The sequence below is a fragment of the Pezoporus occidentalis genome, unplaced genomic scaffold (genome assembly GCF_034315485.1).
Source record: "Pezoporus occidentalis ecotype Australia unplaced genomic scaffold, CSIRO_AGI_Poc_V1 ctg226, whole genome shotgun sequence".
NCBI lineage: Eukaryota > Metazoa > Chordata > Aves > Psittaciformes > Psittacidae > Pezoporus > Pezoporus occidentalis.
Window position 1 is genome coordinate 1,135,217 of NW_026914138.1, and position 26,799 is coordinate 1,162,015.

Below are 26,799 nucleotides of genomic sequence, written 5' to 3' on the forward strand. Positions count from 1 at the left end.
GTTTAGGGGCTTTGGTGGCCAAAGAGAGGGGAACAGCAGGGTCTTCCTACATGCAACAGCAATGTCTCACTGGTGTGGTGCAGCTCTACTGCAGGAGGCTGTTCTGGTATTTGCTTTGGGATGCTCACATGTCTTCCTCCTTGTTCTCCTAGGAATAAGCTGAAGATTCAATACCTTGGTCTGGGTGGAGGGCACAGAATTCTCTAGTTTGCTGGTTATTTAGCAGTGTTATCTCAACCAATGCCTAACTTGGATTTCAGATGCAAAAGTAAGAGATGGACCCTGCCCCGGAGGGGAGAGGCTGAGCATTCACCATGACCCTTTTTCAGGAGTGAGCTGCAGATAAAGTATCTTGACCAGGGTTGCATAGAGACTCTGTTGCAGTGGCAGGAGCTGAAGGCTCATTCCACAGCCACATTCCCTCATCATTTAGGTGGTAACCTGGGAACAGAGAAAGATCTCCAAGGTAACAAGGGATCAGAAATGCCTTCCGTGTTCATCTAAAGCAGGGCAGGCACCCTGGATCAGGAGAGGGTCTCAGCAGATGGACAAAGGAAGCTCTGATTGATGTCTATTTCATTTTAGGATGGTGTCTGTTGTGCTTCCAGACCCCTGTGTCTGTGACATTATTGATCTGGAGATCTTTCAGACAGTTTGCTTTATTTATTTAACGTGTCTAATCCGTAAAAGAACAAATCCCATCGAGAAATGGCAGGTTGTGCTCAGAGCTGCCAGAGAGCTGAGAGTAGGCAACCAAATCTTGCAATGAGGTGATCAAAGATTTCATCAAAAATACAGAATGTTCAAGCTGTTCTGCCAGCTGGGAGACTTGTAGCAGGCTGGAATTCATGCTGCTTGAAATGCTGCAGCTTCCTTCCAAGCAAATGAAAGGACCCCATTGCCCAGCAACCTCCAAAATAGGATTAGTCATTACAAATGGGCAAATATCCCAATAGGACTGGAAGCTCCGCTCTGTGAATTAAAGGGTAATGTTTTGAAAAGATCTTACAGGCGGGTTTACATGAGCAAAAAAGCTTACAACTGCTCGTGTGTCCTAACTCCCCATGTGCCACTTCTGCACTGAGAGGTTTTGTGTAGCTAAGCCAGCCTGTGCAAGGAGCTCTTTATGAGGATTAAGAATGTCCACAAAAGAAATTAGTGCATAATAGCTCTTGCACTTCAGGTTCAAGCAGTAGCTTCCATTGGAATCACGTCTCTGGGACAGACAGGCCCTCAAAGGCCTGGAGCCTACGATGCTTTTATTGGGAGTGAGTTGGGTGCGTGATAAAGTCCCAAACTGTGCTTTAGGTTTGTAAAGGTTATGTTTCTAAAGTTGTTTAGGTGCTTAAAGGTGCAAATCCTGTGGGATTTGTCATAACACTCCAGCATTTCATTCTGTTTGGAAACCATGGGCAGATAGATGGATATATATATTTAACAAAAGGTCCTCCTTGGCATCCATGCGAAGCACAGGGCATCTAAACACATATCAAAATATGGTCCTCTGACTTTTCCATAAGGTAGATGTTATTAAATAATAGGTTTTCTGAGGTTTTCACAGTCTAACCCAGATGTTTGAGGATTAATGTGATTTTCTTATTCCTTGACCTCAGGAAAATAAAAACAAAGTAATAAATGCCAGATATGGGCAGCTTCTCGGCCTGCGTCCTTCCATAGTGCCCTCAGAACCTCCCACCTGGCCCTGCTGCACGCTCACTGCACTGACTGCTCTTGTTGGTCCTGTAATTGCACGTTTCCGCTGCAGATTTCAGCAGTAATAGTTTTTCCAATTGTTCCTATAAAATAAGCTATAAAATAGATTGTGGTTTTAATTGTTTAGCTTCATTCTGCAGACTAATCGTTGGACTTGAGGCATGTTACATTAAATACAGCTAAAGGTTTCATTATTCAATTGAAACTAATCTAATTAGATAGAGACAATCATTTAATTTGGTTATGAATCTAATCTCTCATCAGGAAACTTCTCCCTGACAAAGCCCCTTGTTTCTCTTTGGGAAAAACCTGCCAAGGAATGAACGTTGCAGGGATATCGCGATCCCATGGATGCTGGTGGCGGCTGTGGGTGTTAATGCAGTGCTGTGACAAGCCTGGCCACACTACCTACAACCCATAGGGCTGCACACTGAGCAGTGTCCACTCCTTGCTGTGTTTTCCCAGACTAAGGAGCTAAGTTGAGAAACGTGATCAAGTAGCCAGGAAAAACTCCACCAGCCAAAGTCATTGTTAAGTTCCTGACATAAACCCGGGATTGTTGCCTTTATCATAGTTTTGATGATTTATGCCAGCATATATGAATCCTTCACTGATGTAGGTTACACTTGGAATCCAAATACTTAAGGGGAGATACTTCTTTATATATATATAGTATCATTCTACTGCTAGATGTTACACAGCTAAGAAATGGGTTTAAGTCTTTGTAGCTGAAGAGAAAATTAAATCTAATAGCTTATGCAACCAAATTCTGGTTTGAGTTTGGAGTTGCAGGATCACATTTTTGTTCTGCATCTTTGGCAATCATTTTCTAAGTTAAAAGGGCCAGAAGTTCAGTTTAGCGTTGCTGGCTGTCCAGCCCTATCCAGTTCCTGTAGCTACAGCTATGCAAAGGAAGGAGAAATAGGCCAGCATTGCACCTGGAAACATGCCACTTCCTCCTGCAGATTCTGAGTGAAGGTTCAAGGGTTCCATTAAAGAGCCCATGACTGGAGGGTGAATGGTAACCAGTGTTGGTGACTGCTGTCACGTGGGAGTGGAGGCTCCTTCAGTCCTTCAGAAAGAGAAAACCAATGCCTTTCTCTTGATGCTGAATAGGGTGGGTGCTCTGTTCCCAGGCAAACAGAGCTGGTAGCTCAGAACTGCAATGGAAGCAAAACCAACTTCAGCCCAGTGGAATATTTATTGCATCGCTTCCTCCCTTAATTCAGCGAAGGAGCCAAGATTTGTCCTCTTGAGAATGTGGAGTATTAATTAACTGAAGACGGGCTGAGGAATGGATGGCTCTCCTAAGTGTTCTCCCTATGCTTTATTATCATTCTAGGCTTTTAAAACAATGGCTGTGCCAAAGAAAAGATTAGAGTGAGGTAGAGACATGGATTTTAATAATAACTAGACAAAATTATATCAATATACAGTGTACACAATCAGAACAGAAGAGAAATTATAAGGTATATTTGAGTAAGAGGCAATTGTGACTTGAACAGATTACTTTAATATGTTTATTGCTACATAAATATAAAGATGTATGGAACTCTATTGGTTGTATATAGAAAAGAAGTAAATAGTATGTACACATAGATAAATAATGCATCTCCATTTTAGTGACACATACAGATGCTGTACCTGCTCTTTTCTATCTATTTATGAAAAAGAGACTCAGAGCAAAAAGGATGTTTCATCCCATCCCTAGTGGACGACAGGATGACCATGAGCCAACACTGTGCCCTTGTGGCTAAGAAGGCCAATGGCATCCTGGGATGTATTAGAAGGGCGGTGGTTAGTAGGTCGAGAGAGGTCCTCCTTCCCCTCTACTCTGCCCTGGTGAGACCCCATCTGGAATATTGTGTCCAGTTCTGGGCCCCTCAGTTCAAGAAGGACAGGGAGCTGCTGGAGAGAGTCCAGCGCAGGGCAACCAAGATGATTAAGGGAGTGGAGCATCTCCCTTATGAGGAAAGACTGAGGGAGCTGGGTCTTTATAGTTTAGAGAAGAGGAGACTGAGGGGTGACCTTATAAGTGTCTATAAATATATAAAGGGGGAGTGTCACGAGGATGGAGCCAGGCTCTACTCAGTGGCAAACAATGATAGGACAAGGGGTAATGGGTGCAAACTGGAACACAAGAGGTTCCACTTAAACTTGAGAAGGAACTTCTTCTCAGTGAGGGTGACGGAACACTGGAACAGGCTGCCCAGGGAGGTTGTGGAGTCTCCTTCCCTGGAGACATTCAAAGCCCGCCTGGACACATTCCTGTGTAACGTTATCTAGGTGTTCCTGCTCTGGCAGGGGGATTGGACTAGATGATCTTTTGAGGTCCCTTCCAATCTCCAGCATACTGTGATACTGTGATACTGTGATCAGTCACTGTCCTGCTCCCCTCCAGCATTTTTTGTTTGATCACTCACAATTGTAGTGCATGGAACTACAGTCTTTCTATAGAAAATAGAGATGTGAGCATCTGTACAGCAAAACCTTCCCCATCTGCCTCTGAGGTTTTGGAGGAGGGTAAAGTTACATTCACAACTGGGACCCAAGAGGCCTAGCCTCGGTTAATGTTAAGGAGAGGAAACAGGTAGGGAAAGGTAGAAGAATAGTTGGGAGAGCTTTCTAAAGCAAGGTGATTGTGAATCTATCGTCTTTATTAACTTTATTACAGAGAAAAGAGAGAGAGGCTGATGTTTCTCATTTCGTAGTTACCATTGCTGATGGGACAGCAATGACTTGGCTAGACCTGTCCTGTCCATCTGTTCTATCCATCAAAATGCTTTCTCATCCCCACCCCTGCTGCTGTAGATGAAGTTATAGGGTTTTGCATCCTAACCACAGTGGATATAGTTACTTGGATGGAAGGCCCTGAGTTCCCTTAACAGTCCCAGGTAAGCATCATGACAGGCATAGTCTCGGCTTGGAGGCTGTAACAAAGGCCAGATCAAATGCATTTCCTGTGGCTTTAGCTTTGGCTGTGAGCGTTTCATACGCAACAGACCCAGGCCAGTTCTGCATGTTGCCTCCCTCATGGGGTAGGGGATTAGGTTTTACAGACCCAGAGCCACACAGAGGGAAGCATTCCTTACCCTTGCAAGAAGGAGCGTGGATTCAGGTCAGTGCTGACGCCAAGGACTTGTAGTCTTTCCCGTGGAAGAATTTCGGTTTTCCAGTAATGCTGTAATTAGCACCCTGTCATGTCACAAAGCAAACAGGTTGGCAAACCTAGGTACCCAACTAAATAATCTGTGCCATAATCTAAACATGTAATGGTAATTAAATCTGACAGCTTAATAAGATACTGAGATTCAAATGTACAGTAGTAATCTACAATTAAGTAATCTTTTGTAATAGCACCCTGCCAGTTTGTGAAAATTCAGGTAGAGCACTGTGTACTGCAGCAGAGCAAAAATATTGACACAGGAGAAGGCATCCAGGCAGTGATCAGCCATTCAAAGCAACCCCTGCCCAACAGGGAAGGGTGCAATAAAGGCAATGATTCATTGCAGGCATTCAGCTGCTGCCCCTCACATGCATTCACAGGTGCTTTACTGTACTTGGGAAGAGCTTTTGCTGCTGGTTTGAGGGATTGTGATGCCTGATGTCTCTAATGAGGTTTTTGGCAGTCCATTGCCTCATCTGAGACATGGCTGATTAGAGCAACAGTCCATCTAGGACCCCGTTGGGGTCACTGATCTCCAATGCTCATGTGCTCCTGAGCAGAGAGGATCCATTACACAGGATCTGAACTGGAAGAAGTTCCATTTCTAGCAAAATCTTTAGTGGAGTTGAGATTCTATCACTTTGATGCTATCTTGGGTAACATTGTTTAGTGTGAGGTGTCCCTGTCCATGGCAGAGGGGTTAGAACTAGATGATCTTAAGGTCCTTTCCAACCCTAACTATTCTATGTTTCTATCTTCTGCAGTCAGTAGGATTGTTAACACTCAATTCCCCAGATGCTGTGCTAGGTAGCACAGGAAAAATTTAGACATAATGGTAAGAAGATTAGATGTGATCAAAACACAGAAAGCAGGCATGAAATTGGGGCTGATTCTACTAAATCAGGTAGCTGGTGAGAACTGGGGGGAAATGAAGACACATGCTTCTAGGAACTTCTGGATTTCTCTTTTAAGTCCTTTTGGGTTTAAAATAAGTTATGGTGTGTGCTTTTGCCTTCATTGCTCCAGCACATGTCCCATCTCTTCATGTACAGCCTTCCTGAAGGGGACAGAAAAACACAACCCCCTTCCTCAAGCACCTTCTGAGAGCAAGTGGGCTGAGGGGGAGCTTTGCACCAACTCCCCCTTGTAACAGGCACTGATGCTCCACAGAGGGTGATTGTATTTTAGTTAACGATGTCAATAAGCAGCTCCCAGGAAAGCTTTTGTTTGATCCTTTGAAGCCCTGAGTGAATGAAGTGAGCCTTGGAAAAGCAAACCAAGGCAAGAAACCTTCTGAAGATTGGGGGTTTTTGCATGACAGTGATGGTTTTAGGCACAGGTAAGAGGTTTCCTGCATGTGTCAGTCTGAACCATTCTACCAGGGTTTCTTTCTTTTTTATCTTTCCTTTTCCTTTTTGCTTCTGCTCATTTCCCTCTCTCATGTTGTTACTGACTGTTCCTACAGATGCTGTTTTCCAAGCGAGAGCATTGGGGAATCAATCACAGCCATGTTATAAAAGGATCCCCATCACTACAGAGCTGAGTAAGTTATTCTTTAGGAACAACTTTCACAGCAGCAACATGCACACTGCATTATTTATTTACCCTGGGCCCTTTTTAGAATTCACAGGCAGGAAGCGACAAGTGCGACATGTCCAAGGAACATTAAAAGGTTTGACTTAGATGTTAATTCACTGGCTTTGAAGGAGTCAGGATGGTTTATCAGGAGAATAAATATAACAAAGTGTTACAAAGGTCTCAGTGTGTAGCAAAACTCTGAAGCATCCATTTAGGAGAAAGATAATGTCCTTGGGGGTCTTTCGTGCTGGACTGGACCTCAGGGGATCTGAGCCCCAGTCACATGGCCTGCCTTAATCCCACTTACCCTGACATACTTCACTAAGGTAGCTAAACCAGAAGCTTATTTCCTTGATTTGCCTTTATTTTCAGTGGAGAGAGGCACCACCAAAGGCACTTCTGCCCAGATAAAATCAAACTTGCCCTTTGGCCATGCTTTCCTCTCTTGATGAATTTAAAAAGCACTAAGAGAGACTGTGTGCCTAGTTTTTATGTCATGACAAAAGGGGGTGAATGCATCAAGGCCTATTCTCTCTGTTCCAACCCTCCCCTTTCTGAACCATTGGTCATGATTCTCTCCTCCTCTCCTGGATTATGGGGGTAGCTGCTGGCTTCCTTATTTGTCCAAGTGGCTGTGGAAGAACAGAGCCTGTTCCAAACAGTCGGTGTTGTGCAGTGCCTGCTTGGGGTGCAGTGCCTGGGTGAGTCAGGGCACACCCCAAGGTGCACAGAGTGCAGGAATTCTACTCCAGAGCCCAAACCCCCTTGTCCTCATTCCACAAGGCTCAGCCTTTCTCACCTACATTCAGGACTGAAGTAACCCATGGACTTGTGCCATGCTGCTCTTGGCTATCTTTAGTTACAAACTGGATCTGTTAATGGGGAACACGTGTACCAGTTAACTGGCTACTGGTCACACAGCAGTCAGTGTCACACCAGTGGTGTGGCTGGTACCAGTCCCAGGGGACATTTAAAGCACTGACACAAGAACATACCCTCAGATTAGCATAGCATGGTTCTGGCATCATAACTGCCCCTGGCTTACTCAGGCTTTGCTTGCTTGCTTTTCCATGCAATGCTTGGAAGTCCAGTATGGACTCAGCAAACATGGGGTCCTCCTTCTGCACCCAGGTTTGCAGGTGGAACAGGGCTGGCAAGCAGCCGTGCTCTGGAGCAGGCACTAACAGTATTTTATTCATATGAAGTTCTGTTTAGTCAAAACTTGCACCTGATGAGCTTTGTCCCAGAGCAGCTAAGCATCTCAATGGGCTGTTCAGTCCTGCGTGCTCCACAGACCAAACCACTGAGGAGCTACTGTAAGAAAAGGCACAAAACAATAAGGTAATGATGCCTCCTCCTGAGTAGAGCTCTTGCATTTCTCAGAGTGCTGTTTGGATCTCTTGTGCTGTACTTTAGGCAATTATTTTTGCTGTGTCCAGAAGTCTCAGGAATGTTTTGAGCTGGCTACTGAGGCCCAGCTCTTCTGAGAAGATATTGTGCAGTCAAGCTGACATCTTCAGACAGGCATTGCACCCCTGTGATTTCCCTCCAGGATGTGGTGTGTCAGTGGAGGGGAAAACATCTGCAATCTGTTGACATGACTTGGATTTTAGTCATGTCAGATCTTTGACAAAGTAATGAATTGAGCTCAGTCCCTGAGCACATGGATGCCTGCCCCTGCTGTAGTCTTGAACAGCACAGAAATATGTTCAGAGTTACAGGGATGGGCTACAAAGCAAAATAACCCCAAGAATTTAAAACCTGGAAGCACAAAACAGCTAAATAAAACCAGCTGGAACTTTCTTGTGATTGAATAAGCTCCCTGTGAGTCCCTGTGGTAGACCTTGGTCTAGACAAATGCTTGCTGCTTTGCCTGTCTCTAGAAACAAGCAGAGAGGGGTGGTGCTCATGTGCCTTACGTTGTAAGGGCTTTGCTCATTCCAGGCACACCAAGTGCTGACCAAGGGCCATCTGTATCACCGGTGTGTCTGACACACCAAACCAGCCATGTGGTATGTATTTCTAGCTCTGTTGTTGCTCGATACCTGCCATCAGAGAAGCCAAGATCATTCATACCTGCAGCTGAAACCTTGCCACTGCTGAAGTCAGCAGGAGTTCTGCAGTTCATCCTGATAGGCCCAGAAAGCAATGTGCTACCTGCCAAGCTTGACTTGCCTCTGTCACAGTTCCTCTGTGACCAGGGTGGCACGCCAGAAACCCCCTGAGTCCCAGGGGTGTGCTGAGGTCCCAAAGGTCTGTTCTCTAGGCAGGGACAGGGCTGACAATCACCTGGGGGCCTGTGCTCCTCTACAGGGGGCTAGGTAGGAAATTTGCCTTGAGGAGCAGCAGAGCTGTGCGTTGTAGCTGTGTTCTGATGTGCTTGCTGCTTCTCCTTGCCCAGACATGAGAAACACAGAGAACCAAGAAATGCTAAACTGGCTGCTTTGCATCAGGCTGAATGGCAGAGCTTTGCATGGGCTTCTGCACGCCACATCCAGCAAGCTGAGCACAGCTCAATGTGTTGAGCATCTTCTGAATTTCTGAGTTGCTCAGTGGCCTTAGGTGTGTGTTATAAGTGGTTATTCCCAGAAACAATGGATTCTAGGAACCCTTGCCATAAGGAGACAGAGACCTGGGAGAGGAATAGCAAAGTGATCTGTAAAGAAGCTAGTCCTGGACCTATGTAAAGGAGAAAAAGAATGGTGTGGAGAAATAAAGTGGATCCCTTCCTATGGCTGCAAGTCATGCTTTCATACCCAGCCTGTATAAGCCATCAGTGGAGTCATACTGATTAATGCTAGATGCAAGGCCAACACCGAAATCCAGGCTGGGTGAAATATCTGTATTGGGAATACATGGCTGAAGGATGACACCAGCACTGCAAGACAACAGGAGACATTAATAGTATTGGTATTCTGGCTAGTTTTAGTCATCTTTAAAAATGATGCACTCAAATGCTTCCTGACCCAAGGGGACATAATAGAAATCAGTCATTACTCACACAGAGTTAGTTGTGCTCGCTCTCTATTTTTTAATGGGAAGATATGGGTTCTTGATCTCAATTCCTCTCAGTCTCCTGCTGGGCTGCTGTCATTCATCAGCATTCTTACTGGTAGTGCTGGAGTGCCAGGGCATACCTAGCATGTTCATAAGCACAGCAGGGGCCTTCTGCCGGGGGGTACTTCGACACTTCCCTCAAAATAGAAAAGAAGATTAAGGAGGAATTGCTTTCAGGGTGAGGGGAATTCTGCAGGGCTGTCTCAGCCAGTGAGAATAAGGTGGAGAAACTAGTGAAGATCCCTGTCACAGTAGTGCAGCTGTGCCGGGGACTCTGTAACCCCAGTGTAAGCCAATAGAAACAGTAATGGTATTTCTATAAAGTCAGGAAAATAAGGGGAAGAATTAGATTGTTCCTTTCTTTCTCAAGGCAGGTAGATTAATTAGGAGCTGATGTCTTCTACCTTAGCTTTAGGATTCTGTACCTTTTGTCTGCCATGGCACACAGTGCAATGTTTTACTAATGCTGTATGCTGTAGCTAGTGCTGGACCCAGAATAGCAAACTGGATTTATTAACTTCTGATTCTGATTCTCGATGCCTTCCCTCTGTTGCTAAGGTGTTTCCTCTTTCCTCCTTGCTTTTCCAATAGAGTTTTCACCAAATGTCTGGTTCGTTAGCCAAGCTCCCAGTGGCAATTATGAGATTCCAGAGCAAGATCAGCTTTTCTCTGCTGGTGCCCCTGCAGGAGCTATCTTCTCAGACTACTTCTTGAATTCTCTATTGTCTGGGGTAAGTAGATGTATCATGCCCTGTCCTGTTCAGTGGCATCAGTGTATAACAAAGTCTTCCATAGCCAGGGTAAACCCACTTAAGCTAGACTTAATGATGGTCAAGGCCATGTGTGTCAGAGAAAGGCACAAGAAACATTGCAGAGATCAGTGCTGTGATTAGTTACATGGTACCCTGGGAATAATACGTGTCTATTCCTATTTGAGCAGTTTGCTCATCACTGGGCTGCTGTGATTTCTTGGCGTAGTGGGTTCCATACACTGAAAGGCAGCTCCAAGAGACATCTCTCAATATATGCCATCAGCAGCAACTCTCTCTGTTATAGATACACACTTTCAGAGTGCTTTTAGAAGTTCCTCCTGTTCCTAGCTCCAAGATATTGACAGGTTACAAAAGGTATTTAAAGCCAGCCTGGTTTATTTGCTTTTTGACAATGTGATGTTACAATCAGTCCCTCTAAGGGAACTGCAGTCACTGAAGCCAAAATCGCACTTGACACCAGCTGGGCCCTTGGTGGATGGCTTGGCCCAATGCTCCAGCATTGATGCCAAAGGCTGAGAAGATTATGGGGATTCTGGATTCTTACGTGTTTGTGTAGAAAGGAGTTCTGTGAGCCTGGCTGGAGGTGCACTGGTGAGCTAGGGAGCAGGGAGTTTGCACTACCACCACTTTACCATAGCAGGCATTGAGACCTGGAACACTTAACTCTTACCTGGCCATCTGGCACCTAGGCAGAAATTCCCTGGAAATGTGGATGCTGAAAAGGTATAAACCAAATTCCACAACATGGGCCACTGCTGATCCGCTGGACCCCATCAGGTTTTCAGAGTGCTTATGTTGGTGAACTTCTGGCAGTGTGTTCTTTTAAAAACATTTGGAGCACCAAGATCAGATCCACTGCACCAAACCTGCAAGAACAGAGGGAACGCGGGGATCCCCCCTGCTCACATCATCCTTTTAAGTGCTGTTAAAACTGAGTGATGCTGCCAGTGGTCATACACATGGGTCCCACGTTGGTGCAGTTAAGGCAGGATTTTGGCAGTGAAGCAGCGGTTGAGCTCCTGAGCTGTGTTTGCAAAACAGCCTCCTCTTTTTCTGAAAGCCCCTTTCTTGCTCTTCACCCCAAATCCCAGCGCTGCAGTCAGGTTCCACACGCCTCACTCTCAGCTCGTGTCCAAGGGGATAGTGCTTGGGTGGCAGTTTTACAGACACTGAATAAATACAAACCAAATCTCTCCAAGGGATAAGCAGTCCAAAGGAAGTGTGTCAAGTCCAGTTAACGCTTTTCTGAGAAGGCTTCAGTGTTAGGGAAAGTATTATATTGCTGCTACTCACTGATATGTCAATCAGCCAGATGGTAATTAATGACTGCTAGTGTCAAGTGTAAAAGTAACTCAAGACATAGCATGACCTGTCTTAAAGGATAAAATTTCACTCAAGCGTAGGATTCCAAGTCTGTCCAGGAACAATCAGCACTCAACTCTGCTTTAAAGTAGAGGGGCACCTTTGGCTGCATTCAGTCAACCTGTAAATACAGTGAAGACGGGGAGAAATACAGTACTGCTTCAAATGGCAGTATCAGGGAGATGTGTGAACTAGAGAAGAAAGAGAAGGTCGGGAGCCTTCAGCAGTCCAATGTCACCTCCCTTTGCTGTCACTGTGAATATCTGTTGAAATATCTCCAGACGCTCAGTGCAGGAGTGCTGCTTTCTTTTAGTTTGAAAGGAGACTGGCAGAAGAATCTGAACGGGAGAATGCAGTCTGTAAAGGGGAATGTTACCCTTGGAAGCCTGAAGCAGATCCAGGATTTGCTTCAGCATGACCCTTGGGGTCTCCACAGGCAGAAAACGATTCAATGAGCATGATCGTTACAGCTCAGGTGCTCTAACAAGCCCCGAATTCCCTTTCTGATCCAGATGCAGGTTCCTAAGCTGAACAGGACCAGTTTGAAAAGCATCGTAGCAACACAGGAGTCAGTGGGAGCAGGCAGCTGCTTGGTGATGGAGGAAGGTTTCCAGCCTTGCCTTTGCGTGCAGAAGCGTTCCCAGAAATCTGCTTGTCTGAAGCTGTAACCAAACATCAACCGGCAAGGAAGGTAACATCTCATGGGCACATTGCAGAAATGTTGTTCCTTTAAAGGCAGCTTCAAGACCCCTTCTAAATGCAGTGTGTTACTTCAGAGTGCACACACACACACATGCACACCTCTATAGTTTCTCTGCCTTTCAAATTCCAGCAGTGTAACTCAGCAAAGAAAGTACAGAATGAGGGTGACATGCAAATCCTATTAATTCATCCAAGTATGGAAATGCAATCCTTTTGATGTCAAAAAGTACAGCAATGATATGTTAAAGAGCTCAGCACGCTTCTGTTAAATATGTAAAGTGCAGATTCCCCCCGAGCTGTATCACTCCTGGATAACCCTGGACTATAGCTCCTTACTTGAAAAGACTGGGAATTACTCTAACAGCATTATACCCCTTTGCCCGACAATATGGTCAGATGTTCCTAAGCGGATTTGGGTGCAGCGTGGATTTAGTAACACCATTGCTTCTCTGAAGCTTGTTTAGGTTCTTTACTCAGGCAACTGCAGGTGACAGATTCCACGAAGTGGATCTATGTAGGAAATGAGCTGCTCGAGAAAGGGTGGAAAAGAAGTTATTTGATGCACTGCAGGCATCACTGGTTAGAAAACAAAAAGAGAGAGGCTCTAGGCTAGGCCTTTTCTGCCTTAGATCTGAATTTGGCTATATAAGTGTTTTAATGTTAGACTGAATTGTCCACTTTGGGTCCTTTTCTGGTAAGAGTGGGTTTGCTTCTTCTACAGCAGGACTTCTCCTTGCTGCAGAGCTTTAGACTTGTCTGGGATGCTCTGCTTTGGGCTCTGTCACCTGATGGAAGAACCCAATCTGTACAAGAATAGGCAGGTACACCTTATCTCAACCTGTACCATGAAGTCAGAAGGTAGTAGTTGTAACTTTGAAGTTAGGCATCTGTTTCAGGCAACCTGAATTACTTATTTTTGTCTTGGATTTAGACATTGCTGTAGGTAGCTAAGGCCATTTGAGGCAAACTGCTGTGTGGTCTGAACATGGTGCTTACTGGTGCTTGGATGAGATTCCCTTATGTTCATTTAAAATGTGATTTATCTTTACCAGGGAGCCTTCTGCATTAGGGAGCTACTGGAGCATGAAGTTAGTAATGCTGCTGAGGGCAGGGATTTCAGAGGGTTTGCAGGCAGAGAGAATCTCCTCATCTAACCTGTTCTACTCACTGATTCTTTCAATTTCAAGATTTCAGGGATTGCGTGAGCTTCAGGTCTTCTGGACAGACACTTAGTCTTGATTTAAGATTTGGAGGAGTCAAGAAATTTATCACATCTTTCAGCAGCTGTTCCAGAGACTAATTAGCTTCACTTAAATATATGTAGAATAGGTAAAATTAAACCCTCTCTATATTCTCCTCACTCCAAAGAATTCTGCACACACAGTCAGGCATTGCAGAAAGCCCTACAGCTTTCTTGCTATCCCAGACACTCAGGTCTCTCCCAAAGCAGCCTGAATCTCATGTGCTGCTGCTTTTCCAGGTTGGTGATTGCTTGGCCTGCCAGTGGTTTGAAGATGCTGTCTATGGATCTGCTGCTCTGTTGTTCCATGCAACACCGCCACAACTGAAGACCTGTGATGTGGGATGGAAGTCAGCTACCAAGCAAGAAACCAGGTAGTGCTGACACCTTCCTGCCAGAGTTAGATCATGAAATGCCCTGCAAGTAAAAAATGGTACAAGTTATGGAGACCCCCCAAAATATTGTTGATGTTCTTATTCCTTAGGGGTGGCAGTGTGAATTTGGCTTAACTTTGCTATGAGGTTACTACTGAAAACGTAGTTAAGCTTGAACAACAAACATGTCAGAGAGTAAAATGCTTTCTCTGTGAAGAAAAGGGCAAACCCTTGAGTTTCTGCTGAGCACTGCAACAGACCCAAGTATATGCAAACACGATGACTCCATTGAGCTCAGAGATTCTCTGCTGAACTTCTCAAAATGCAAAGATTCCAGCACACTGAAATGGAGTTTTCTTGCAGCCAGAGCTGAAGATGCTGGATTGCTGGGCATGGAAACAACCAACAAACCAAGCAAAACCAATCCCCATGAACTTGTACCGTAAATCAGGTCCTGCCTGTACATTATGAAGTCAGTTGAGGGAAGGAGAGTGTTGTTGTTTGAGGTTTTTTCTCTCTCTCTTTCCCCTAACACTAATTAGGTTTGAAAGACTGCAGCTTGAGTCCAGATACCACATGCCGAGAAGAAAGGAACCCAAACAGCTGACGCAGAGTTCAGACTAAACTAACTGCAAGCTCCCCAGGGACATCACAAGGTAAACCTGATAGTCTCTGTCATTTACAATCATTATCAGGCAGCTGAGGCCCTGTAATTTTACTAGGGAGCCAATTAACAGATCCCTGAAGCTCAAGAATAAGGGTTTGGTCCTTTTTCTATTTTAGACAGGAAAAGGGGGAAGGTAAGTCTTTGTTTTGAACAGACACTCCAGAAGCTTTCCTACCCAGGGGAATGGTCAGATCTGGGCTTACACTTCCCCTCTTGAGGAATAACTAAAGCACTGAGCTTAAGAGTCAAGCAACTGGCTTTAGTAGCCAGCGCTGCAACAAGCTGGCTGTGTAACCTTGGGTGAGTTATTTAACTGGGTCCTAATGCTGCTTTCTGCTTACAGGAATAATATAATAACATACTTGTTAATATGGATAATGGGAGCTTAGGGTTAAGGACTGTCTCTTGTGATTTGTCTGGTCTAACATAAATAGGTACTGATGTAGGATGGGACATTCAGGAACTCAAACAACATGAGTAAGAAACAAGAGAAGAGCTTGGACCAAAACTCCAGATGAAAACCTATCTGCGCTTGGGGAAGTTTGAATTCAGGTCTGAGCCTTAATGTGTTGGGCTCGTCTTTCCTGGAACAAACTAATCATACATTTTCAATTCAGGACAGATTGCAAGTAGGAATCAGTGAACCGTGCTTTGGGCAAACAAAACACATGGGAAGCATGCTTTCCCTTTGCCAGCCCTTTGCAGACCTGAGCCTGAGCCAGGACACTCAGCTGATCTCTTGGTAGGGGTTTTTTGGCCTAAAATCACCCACTGTATATACAAGCTTAGATTAGAATTTGTGTGCTGGATTCTGTTTACCCTCTGGCAGAACAAGGCTTCCATAATAGTGTCTCAGTCCATTCCCTAGCATGTGTTATTTTAAACAGGCAGGACACTTAAAAGGTGGAAGGAAGAGCCTGGACAGGCTTTGCATTCCTTTGGCTACAAGGGATACCTCATACTAAGACCCTGCAAGCTCTCTGTGTTATCATCATCTGAAGCTTGCTTTATGTTCAGCTGTAATTCAGTCTGAGCAGGGCACAGGGGAGGTAACATCCCTTTTTCTTCCTTCTTGTTCTGTTGCTTTTCAATAACAACACATGCCTGAGCCTCTGTGTTCTGATACTAAGCAGGTCTTGTGCAATGTTCAGGCATTTTTATTGAGAACCACCAAAACCTGTCTCATAAATTCCCTGAGAGGGTGAGAAACTGAGGCTACGGTGCCAGCAAACTCTTCTGTCTGAAATCATCTGCTTTGCCTAGAAAAGGGATGCAAATGTTGAAAGTGCTGCTTTATGACTGAGATCCAGGACACATGAGTTCTAGCTTGAAGACACCAAATGCTGGCTTTCCTACTGTGTTAGTCCAGAGCTGTGCCACTTGGTGCAAAACAGTTGCAGCCCCTGGTGCAGGTATCTTTTCTCTTTCCATTAGAGAGGGTTTTTTCCCCGAAGGTGTCTTAGGTGCAGGACTGCCAGTGATGACATGTGCCATCCTGCATTCACACTGTCTCTGTGATGAGGGAATGTGCCCATCTCAGTCACACAGCTTTGCCAGTGTAGCATATTTCCAGTTGCTTAACCTGCAACTGCTCAAGCGTGTGATTTACTGGGCTAAGGTGGAGTGGGGGGAGATGACAAAGTGGGGAAGGGACCTCTTTCATTTTGCTTATTCCACCTTTTTGTTCAGTTGCTATATCTGAGCAAGCAGTTCTGCTTCTCATGAAAGAAGGGAGAGAAATCCTAAGAAAGGTAAAAGCATTAATGGGTCAAGGCCTCTTTTGCATAATTCTATTATCACCAGGAAGATTCTGCAATAATCATGTTAGGCATGTGCTCTGGAGCATCAAAGTGACTTGTCTTACCTTACTTTTTGATGTTAGACAGGTTTAAATGCTTTGTACAGATGAGGCACCTCAGACAGCTGATCAAGAAAGCCTGTGCTGTTCAAGCAAAGCAAAGGCCTGTTTTGCCTTTTTTTTTAATGTCAACAATGCCACATTCTTCCAGCAAGGAATAATCTCTGTTGTCACAAGCTGGAAAGCAAAGGGGTAGGAGAGAATCGGAGTGGGGGTGCCTGCAAGCACGCTTTCTGAAGCTACCACCTTTGAATCTTCAGCACCAGCATCTTCCTGTGTATTGTTTGGGTCATATGTTTAAATTCAGCTCCTGCAGTGAAACCCATGGGGTGGTACCTGAGGCTGTCACAGGATCTCTGTGTCGCTGTCTGCTAACCTGCACCCATTCTAAGGGCTAAAGGTCACCTTGGTTTGTGGCTGGCATTTAATATTGGTCTGGTTTAATTGTTAGCACTGTTACTGGAGTTTCTGAGTTCTGGAACTTCTTGTGTCAGATAGAATCAGGTAGTCCTGACCCTGGTGAGCTTAGGTGGTACACACAGAACAGTCACAAAGGAAGCAGAGGAGCTGTAGTTTGCTCAAAAGCATATTGGTGGAAAAGATAAAACCAGGACCCAGATCTCCTGATTTCTGGGCTAGCAGCTTTCTCACTTTCAGATCTGAGCTCCTGCTAACATGATCATTCCCTTGCCAGTCTGTCTAGGGATTTAACATTCCAGAGATGGTTGAAATGGTCTTCATGGAGCAGTACCTGATGAATTATTTCCCCATTTGGCATACAATGGACAGCCTCTTTACAGCAGCAGACAAGTATCATCATGCTTTCAAACAGGGAAGTAAGTTCCTTGAGCTTACCTGGTAGGTTAGCTGTCTTGCAGTGGTGTCTTGTCTGTCTTGTCAGCTGAGCCACACTGTTGTTTCAGGCTGGTACATAACAAATGGAGCCAAAAGCCTCTTCAGAGATGCATGCATGGAAATGCAGACTCTGCAGAGACTCAAACATGCTAAGGCATCCACCTGGATCTGAACACTGATAAGGGCAAACACAAAGATAAACACAGGCCTCTGCAAAGAGCACTTGCCCAGAAAGAGGTTAATATGTACATGTATACAAGCCATACATACAAGCAAGTTTTCTCCCCCTCCTCCTTCCTGTAGTCAGATTCAATCCAGCAGGATGAGTGGTGACGGATGTCACTGCTGTGAGCTGGGCTGGGTTTGCAGAGCAGAATGCTGCCAGTGGTGACTGACACAAAGTCAATGAGATCTGAGGAGAATCCAGGCTCTGTAAACGTCAGCTGAGGCAGGCTGGGCATTGACAAAACCAGAGGTGGCTGCAGACACCAGGTGTCATTATTCTCTGAGCAGGGATGGTGAGAGGCCTAGGAACTTCCCATGGAGATTAACTACTTCACAGCAGGATGAGGAGCTGTCTCCTGAAGTGAAGGGACATCCTGTTGTCCTGAGAACACTTGGGAGGAAGGATGCATGACAGCAGGAGTAGCCTTTGAGAGCCACACACGGTTTCCTGCGAAGCATGTATCATGTCTGAAAGATGATTTTACTCTGCTGAGACAAACTCCAAACACCTCATGGTTTAAATGAATGCCAGAACAGAAGGAGGTCTCTCTCAGTCATTAATTTGCAGTGGGTTCTTTAGCCTCTTCCTACTGAAGGAAGGGCTCTTTGCTACTTTCCCATCCATCCACTTCAGCTTTCTCTCTTGACCTGCCACCAATGTACCATAAAACCAATGTCTTATTCCCCACTGTCTCTCTAGTGGCCAGTTATAAAGGGACTAGGGCTGTTTAACTGCTGATTGCTTCTCTCCTTGCAGCAAGAGGCCATGCAGAGTGAATTAGGTGAGCTAACTGTATTAAGCAATCTGGAAGTGCATCATTAATGCTTCTGACACTTTTTCTGTAGTACACATGTGCCAACTAATAAGCATTAGTGACTGAAGGGTCTCCATTTCCCAGAAAACAGATGTAGCCAGAGCAGTGAAAGCACAGACACAGCCCACTGGGTTCTCCATTCATTGAGATGCTTTTCCAAACACCTCTGTCCAGTGTGGGTGAGAGTTACACAGGGATAACACTTGGAACCAGCTGTTTCTAACTTCTGCTAAAGCTTTAATGGAGAGCTTGGGGTTTTGGGGTTGGCTTTCTTCTTCCTTGGTGAGAAAGGATTTTTGTTTCCAGCCAGAAGGAGGAGCCAGATTAGTCACCGAGGCTTGGAATTTGGTTGTCTCTTAAAGCTTTCTGCTGAAGGAACAAATGCAACCCCACTGAGATTCTTGCTTTTCCCTTTGGGGCCAGGGGAAAGACATACTAGGTTTTTGTGAAAGAGAAAACTATTTTCCTTAAGTCCATCTATTTCTGTTTTACAGAAGTTTTCCAGGTTGAGGTTAAAGGTTTGGTTCTGTTTTCCTCTCATTCTCATTCTTGAATAAGCCCATACCTTCAGAAGAGATTTAAAGGCAACAAATACTGCTCTGACTTGAAACTGCGCCTTTGTAAAACGCACTCTGAGTAGCAGGCATTTCTTGCTCCCTTTCTCTCATCTTAGTCCTATTGAACACTCTGCCAGCAGTGGGGAAGCCAGTGTCCCCAGTTCCTCACTCCTCTATGAGAGCAAGGTGTGGTGCTTGCCAGCAACAAGCCTTTTGTTTCCACCCGTGTGGCCGGTCTGATGCTCTTGCTTATCCAGGCAACTAGCAGAAAGAAGCAGAAGTCCTCAATGCCAGACTAATGCATCAATCATAATTCCTGAGCTGGCAGCACTCACGTAACTGCTTAAAGACCTCAACAGCCCTCTGGCACTTAAGGAAAAAAATCATCAAATTAATCACAGGTGAAACACTTGGACCTGCTCCAAAAGCCCCTGGATTCACTGCCAAGCTTTGATGCTAATTTTCCTTCTAAGTAACCCCCTAAAGAAATTTACGATTAGGTAATGAAAGTGATGAATAAAGAGATACTTAGAAGAAGGAGGGAGAAACAAAGGGGGGGGAGATCAAGCTGGAGTCAAAAGCCTTAAATCTCCTCCTCGCCTCAACGAGCGGTGTTAGTCACGTCTGCGCATGCGTTGTCTGGGGAAAATTGGGTTGGATTCCCACAGGAGGCTTGAGAAATATTCCTTAAATGAACGTTTGCATAACGAAATAAAGCAGAAAAGATGGAGCTCCTAAGCACATTGTCATGGCAAGATGGATGAGGGGGAAAAAGGACTGTGGCTTCTCTCTGAGAGTCACATACTGTACACCTCTGGTCACAAACTGCCTCCTGCCTTTTCCCCCAGGTACCTGAGGGCCATGGTTTGTAAAGCTGTGTTAGATTCCTAAGAACTTTGGAGCATCTGAACATCTTCTAAACATCTGATCATAAGTTCTTAATAGGCCACAGGTCCTGTATAGTACTTTCGAATGTCCTCTCAGCAGCTTTTGATTTGCCTTTTTCCTTCAGGCAGATGCACCAAACTCAGTGTAAGGAGCATGAGTTTAAACTTAGGGACACGTTTTGATGGTACCAAGATTGTGTCCACAGAAAATGCAGATGTGCACCCGAAACAGAGCAAAAAAATAGGATCAGATTTCAGTTCAGGCTGGGTAAAACAAGCACATCACTCTCTATCCAGGGGTTTGCTCCTGGCTTTTTGGCACAGTCTTGCCTAATTCTTTCCTTGTGGCTAAAAGTGAATCTTGGAATCCAGGAAACTACTGGCCCATAAAATGAAAAGCAGTGGGGGGTGGTTGTAAGGGTGGTTTGTGGTGGTGGGAATATCTTCCCTCCAGGACAACATCTCCCATTGCTTTCTCCATTTTGATCCCAGGCCTTGACATGGCAAGAGCTGCCCTGCACTCACCTTTACTCTGCTGTGGGAGCATGTCCAAGCCTCTGCTCCACACTACATGATACCCCTGACCTATCCCTGTTAATATATGCCTGCTGACCCCATCACACAGCCCCTTCTGCTCTGCCTGGCACTGAGGGAAGATTTGAGGGGACCAGAAAGGATGAAAAATGAGAAAATGGCAGATTAGATCTGAGGTGACAGAGATGAGAAATAAAAGCCATTAGAGCCCATTTGCAATGTGCCCTCATTGAGTCAAGTTTCAAGGTGTTTTTCCAGATTATTAATAGCTTGACAGCAGTTTTTGTACAGGAATCTGATAGAGGAAATAACACTCATGTACACACACTGCAGCGTAGAGGGGAAAGTAGAGTCCCCTCATTTATTTACTTGAAGAGATCTGAAATACAGCAAAGCAGCCAGCTGGGTTACAGACAAAATAAACATTCTCCATTATAATCCTGGCATCTTCAGACACACGTCTCTACCATAATGAAGTGGTATGAAAGGAGCTCTCAGAAACCTCTGCAGCCAGCCTTTGCTGTCTGCACAATGTGGGCTGCATTCTGAGCAGCTCTGCTGAAGCCATAGTGTTCTTCATTGCTCCAGCTCATTCCAGTCCTCGGTTAACGTCTCTCAACGTGGGGCCCGTGGGCTGTTTTGGATCTCCTGGGGATCTAATCTATCCAATGTTCTTTTAAATCTCAGTCCAGCACCAATCCTAAACAGATCTTTCCTGCCTCATCCCCCACTTATCTGAATTATCTCAGTGTTCTCGGTGTGATGCCCAGCGAAATGAAAGCTGGAAAGAAAAGAGGGGAAGAACAAGAACACTTGGGCGTGTGGGAAAGAAAGGTTAAAAAATTCCCAAAGTTACCCTTTGTAGTTGCATGCTTGTAAAGAAGAGCTACCAGGTGGGTAATGCTTTGAACTGCACTCGGCTTTGTGGGACTGACTTGTCAAATATGAATAATTGTAGCTTTCTTCATAACCAAGGGGTGGCACAGCAGATTTGACTGATGCAGTGCACCCTGCCTAAAGGCCAAACAGACGTTCAGCTCAGAGAGAGAAGCTCTTCAAACATCATTAGATGGTGATGGCTGTTTGTCTGTGTCTGTTGCTTTCTGTTAAACTCTAGGTTTTACTTTCTCATGTTGCAGCCTAACTCTGCTTGTGAGCATTAGGGATAGCCAAGATGGAACTGGACAACATACAGTAGAGACTACGTTTACCCATTTTGTCCTGCTCCTTCCTGACAGGCTCCAGCATGCAGCATTCTCTGGGAGGATGTGCTACCATGAGACCAAGCAATACTCCCTACAGAGAAGGGATTTTCAGTGGTGCCTGCATAGCCTTAACCCAAGCAATAGGTACCACTCTTTCCCGTCTTTTCATGGTCTCACCATTTCTAATGTAACTGTAATTGTAGTTTGCATGCTGGCGTTCTTAGTCCTGGGTGCACTTACAAGCCTCTGCCTAGCAGAAGACAGAACTGAAGTTAAAACACTCAGTTGCTTTCTAATGAAGCAATCTCCCTGCCAGGAGGCCTTTTCCAGGAGGCAGATGAGAGCCTGAAAATCGCCTCCTGCAGAGTCAGTTACCTCTCTGTGGATCCACATCACCTAAGATGCAATGGAGCATGTGCAATTCCTGCTTAATTTGGTCAACCTTGCCCATGAACATGTATTCCCAAATTCCATATCCTTGTGGAAGGGAGCAATGCCCTGACAAAGAGGCATGGCTGAGGACAGCCACCAGCCCTTGCTTTCATACCCTTGCAAGCGCTGTGTAGGAAGAGCTGAGAAGCATTTGTAATCCCTTGCTCAGCACTTCTTGGACTTGACACGTACGCTGCGAGTCGCTTTGGGAGCCAGCAGGTTCCGTGGCATCTTACCTTTCTGATCCAAATCCTGGTGTGAAGTGATTCACATTCCCTACAATGGCACTTTCCTTTTCCAGGAGCGCTAACTCAGCACTTTCTGGTTTCCAGCGAGGTGTTAGGGATCAGGCACTTTGCTCTGTAGGTTTCCATTTGAATAAGCTGTTAAAACCTGGGATTTTTGTCTCTGCAGAGAATTGATGCCACTTTGAATCAGGCTGAAGAGTTTTCTGTTAGGGGCTTACCCAGTATTCTTTCTCCTTGTCTTCGCATTTTGAGCACTGTGTTATGCCATTGATCTCCCCCTTTTTATCCTCCATGCTGCTGCTTACAAATTCAGCTTGCCTGAGTTCTCACAGGCCTCAGCTCACTGCTGAGCAGGAACTGCCACCTATGATGTGAAGCTGTCCCTCAGCTTTTCCTATGACTAATTGCTTTCATTTTCAGATGAAAACAGAACTTTCTCCATGAAAACACAAATGTATTTCCTGCTAAGAGTACATCAAAAGTGACTTTTCCAAGGTTAGTTTTCCAGGTGTGTTTTTCGTTGACAATATTCTCCAAAGTGTAATGTCTTCATCAGCTTAAGACTGAAATAGTAACTGATTCTTCAGCCCTGCAAGACAGAACAGAGTACCAGCTCTAGTGTTGAGAGAGATCTCCAGCTTGTAAACCACGATCCTTCAGGATGAAAGGTGCCCATATAACAATAAGGCATTATTACACTTCCTTTATTACTTTGCACACGGATAATTTACTGACTGCTAAAAATCCCCTGCTGCAATGCCTGTTTGATGTCATCTGTCTTGCCTAAGCAGTGGTTGCTGCTTGCTTCTTTCCTACCCAACTAGTTGCAATGCTGCCTATGGCAATTTCAGTGGCTGAATTCCTTCCTCCAGTAAAATCTTAACTAGTTGAACTGAATCTTCAAACAGGTCCACGTCTCCCTCAATAAATATCAAAAGGGAAATCCAGCTTAGTATCAACAGAGAATAGCAAAACGCTGCTATTTATATGGTTCCATTTCCCTTCAGTTAAACCACTAATGGCACAGAGAACTCTTGTAATTAAAAGCCACGTCTGATAGAACAAAGTCATCTGTAGAAGCAAAGAAAGGGGAAGATGAAAGCACCACCAGTACAAAACACCGGTCCAGCTCTAGGTCTGTACATGCCTCTTTTTCCCTGTTCTGAGGATCAGCCAGAGCCTGAAACCTCTTTTGACAAGTAGCTGCTCTGATGACAGATGCTCCCCGCAGCCTCTGCAGGCTGCAAACAGATGCATTGTTCTTGCTGTCAGCTCCCCATTGAAAGGTGATTCCAGTAAGCAGCAATTGCCCTGATTTGTTAGCATTAGTCAGCAAGTGCATGGATCAGATTTGCTACCAAGGAAGAGAAAAAGCAGGCCTGAGACTGAAAAATCAGCTTTCATAATCAAGAGCTTGGCAGGGTATAAGCCTTGCTCTTTAGGATGCAAGGGACACGTTGCAAGTCTTGACTTCAGCTCTGTCACACTGTAGAACAGGACTCCTTTTTGGCAGAGTGGTCTGGATAAAGTGATCACATCTCTCTTCAGGATCGTCACCAGCCATCAGACATCATTGCTCTGCCAGGAGATGGTGACTCCAGCAAAACCCTGATGTGGGGAGGGGATGAATTACTGCAGGAAATTGCCCTGTGAGCCAGAATAGACCTGCTGATCAGAACAGTGATGGCTGAGGGGGGGAAGGCTCTGTACTAGGATGTCCAACGTTTAGAAGAGAGGCAGAAAAGCAGATGCCACAATGATGTTCCTGTTTCAGCAGGATTTCACAGGTAGCATACAAGAAACCACAGAAAATTCAATGCCAGTGAAGTCACATGGTCAAACCAAAATAATCCCCAAAATACTTGCTCAAAACTGTGTCTTAATTCATTAATACCTTGAAGAAGAGAGATGTCAGTGCTGGGCAGTTCTGTGAGGGCACGAGCCCTGTGAGAAATGCTTAGGGAGGAAATGGAGAGTGTCCTGCTTTTTATATCCATAGTATACCTGTGTCTTCTGCATTCCTGGTCTCCCCAGTGAAGCTCTTTCTCTGCTCCATTGGATGTACCATAAAGTAGCTTTGATTGTTGTGTTACCTCTTCAGCTGTAGCTGGAGCAGGAAAATGGAAAGTGTGCCTACTGCTTTTCAGACAGCAGAAACAAATGCCTCTCATTTTCCACCCAAGCTTCCCTCCCAAGTTCAGTGCATCTGACTGAGGTTAGTTTGATAGAGCAGTGTTTGGCTCATGTGCTTGATTCAAATGTAAGTAACCAGGTAGTTCATGGCTCTTCCTCTCCGCAGCTTTCCTCAGGCAGCTGCAGACCCCAAAGAGATGATGGGTTCTCCCTGCCCTGGGCAGCAGGGAGCAGAACCCCCACTAATACAGTGTTAGCTCTAGATTCAAGCCTGTCTATGCTTTTTATAGAGCACCAGAATTGCTCATAGTGCAGAAGTGTGGAGCAGATGAGCCACGGAGCAAATGATGAACACCGAGCATGCAGGCTGGGGCTGCAGTTGCACCTGATCTTTATTTTGGGGTGTTTTTCAGTGCATCTTGGCATTTCCTCCCAGCCCTTCCCTCTCCCTCTCCCCCAACACAGCTAGAAGTAGTCCATTAATGTGAGTGATGCGTGTCACTACATGCTGATCTAGGACAGAGCTCAGGCTGCTTTTCAGAGCAAGTGCCTAGCAGCATTAATACAAACCAGCCAAGATTCTCGGTGGTGGTTTAAAATGGGGTTTGAATTTAAAGGTACATCTTAAAAGCACCTGGTTTTCTAAAAATGTAAAAGCTGCTCAGTTCTCACTATCTGCAAATCAGCAGCTCTCAAATTAGGTACGTAAAAATAGAAGCATCCCATAGTATTAACCTCTTCTGGAAATATTATTAACACAGCCTGGTTTCCTTCCAGTCTGCAGGCTCTGCTCCCTGCTCAGTGTTAAGTGCCCAAGTGTAAATGGGTTCTGATGGGAGAACCAGGCCCACAGGCCTCAAACAAGTTGTGGCCACGTTATTCTTTGCCTGGGAACTTGAGTCACAGCCTGTAACTCCGAGCCTCGTGACTGTCACCTTCATTGCAGAGGTGTCTGCAGGAAGGTTGGGTTGGCCCATAACAAGAGTGTCTGAGGAATCAGTCATTGGAGTCATCTCTAAAGCTTGTCATGGTTGTTATGGGGGAAAGGAAGTTTATTTCTCTGGGATAAAAGCCTTAGAAATCCTAACCTGGGCAAAGTTACAGCTGCTCAGGATCCTTCAGTATTGCCCCTTCTCCTTTTTATTAATGCAGTTCAACAAGTTAAGCCTGAGCAACTGTGCCTGACCCCGTGGCTAGAGTAACATCTGTGACTGTACTCTGTCATTTGCAAACTGGAACGGCTCTAATCTCTTGAGCACACTGCTCTGCAGTGACATTTCCAGGACATCCGCACTCCAAAAGGCACGCAGTAGCCTTGGATTAGAGTTTAAAATAGAACCGTGTTTGCCTTTGTGTACAGCACGGGATCGCTAAGGAGAAATAGCACTGGGAGCACGCACTGGGGTTGCGTGACCCACGGCAGTTGTATGGGTCAGAGGTTCTCATGCGGTGGGACCTGGTCTGCTTTTCACATCACGCTCGTCCTCTGAGCAATTTAGTCGGCTTAGTCAGGGAAAGCTGTTCCCTGCTCCTCCTGAGAAACTTCACCTCCATGGAGACGGTGCTGATTAACACCGGTGGAAATCAGAGCAGCAGAACTAAGGCCGATGCCTTAAAACAAAGGGATGAACTGAAGTACTTCCAGTATAACACCGAACCAGGAGAGTGCTGCATGGCTCTCACTGAGCAGCCTCTGAGGTTGTAGGAAACCTGCTGTCATTTCCCTCACTGGAAGCCCCAACCTGCTGAACGTGTCGGTACCAAGTGGTGGAGGGCAAGTGAAGGGCTGAGCTGGAAGCAGTGCCATGAATGTGCTGTGTTCGTGCCGTGTTCATGCCGTGTTCGTGCCATGTCTCAGCTACCAAGCCTTGCCTTTAAGCTGATGTGACAACACACCTCCTGGTTGTTTTGCAGGCTCAGCTGGTAGCAGCTCAGGTCCTTTCTACCCTTCTCTGTAATGCAAAGTAAAAATCATTTCGTTTGTGTTTCTAAAGGTGCTTTTCATCACCATAAGCCCGGTAACTCGGGTTTCCTAACAAACAACAGCTGAAATTCTCTTGTTTGTTTGGTTTAGGTATGGTATTTTTGAAACACAGCAAGCTGTTGTTGTTCCTCTGTGTGTTGGTAAATAGTAGCTGCAGACTTTCACCTTGGGAGAGGCACAGGCTGAGCAAACAGTGAACTGCGGGCATGGACCAGGCACAGAATTCCAGAGTAGGGATACGGGGAAGCTCTCCCGACACAGCTCATTTCCTAAACCTACTGATGTTCACCCTCAGCAGGTGCTTAAACATCACTTCATGCCTCTGGAAGCCCCCTTTGGAGCTGTTGCTTCTATAGCTGTGATTTCAAGGTAGGGACTCTGGAGGCCGTGGGGAAGCAGGACCTTTGAGGGGTGGCTTCCCAGCAGCTTTCCTC

General features: G+C 45.4%; 2 long non-coding RNA genes across 2 annotated transcripts; one reads left to right on the top strand and one right to left on the bottom strand.

Annotated features, from left to right (window-relative positions):
* Window positions 1-26,799, top strand: LOC134164866 (uncharacterized). The gene is made up of 4 exons (XR_009965294.1): window positions 1-106; window positions 10,106-10,245; window positions 14,508-14,621; window positions 26,456-26,799. It is a non-coding gene; the product is annotated as an uncharacterized LOC134164866 (long non-coding RNA).
* Window positions 13,811-16,904, bottom strand: LOC134164868 (uncharacterized). The gene is made up of 3 exons (XR_009965295.1): window positions 16,754-16,904; window positions 16,497-16,667; window positions 13,811-13,923 (listed from the first exon to the last, which is right to left on the bottom strand). It is a non-coding gene; the product is annotated as an uncharacterized LOC134164868 (long non-coding RNA).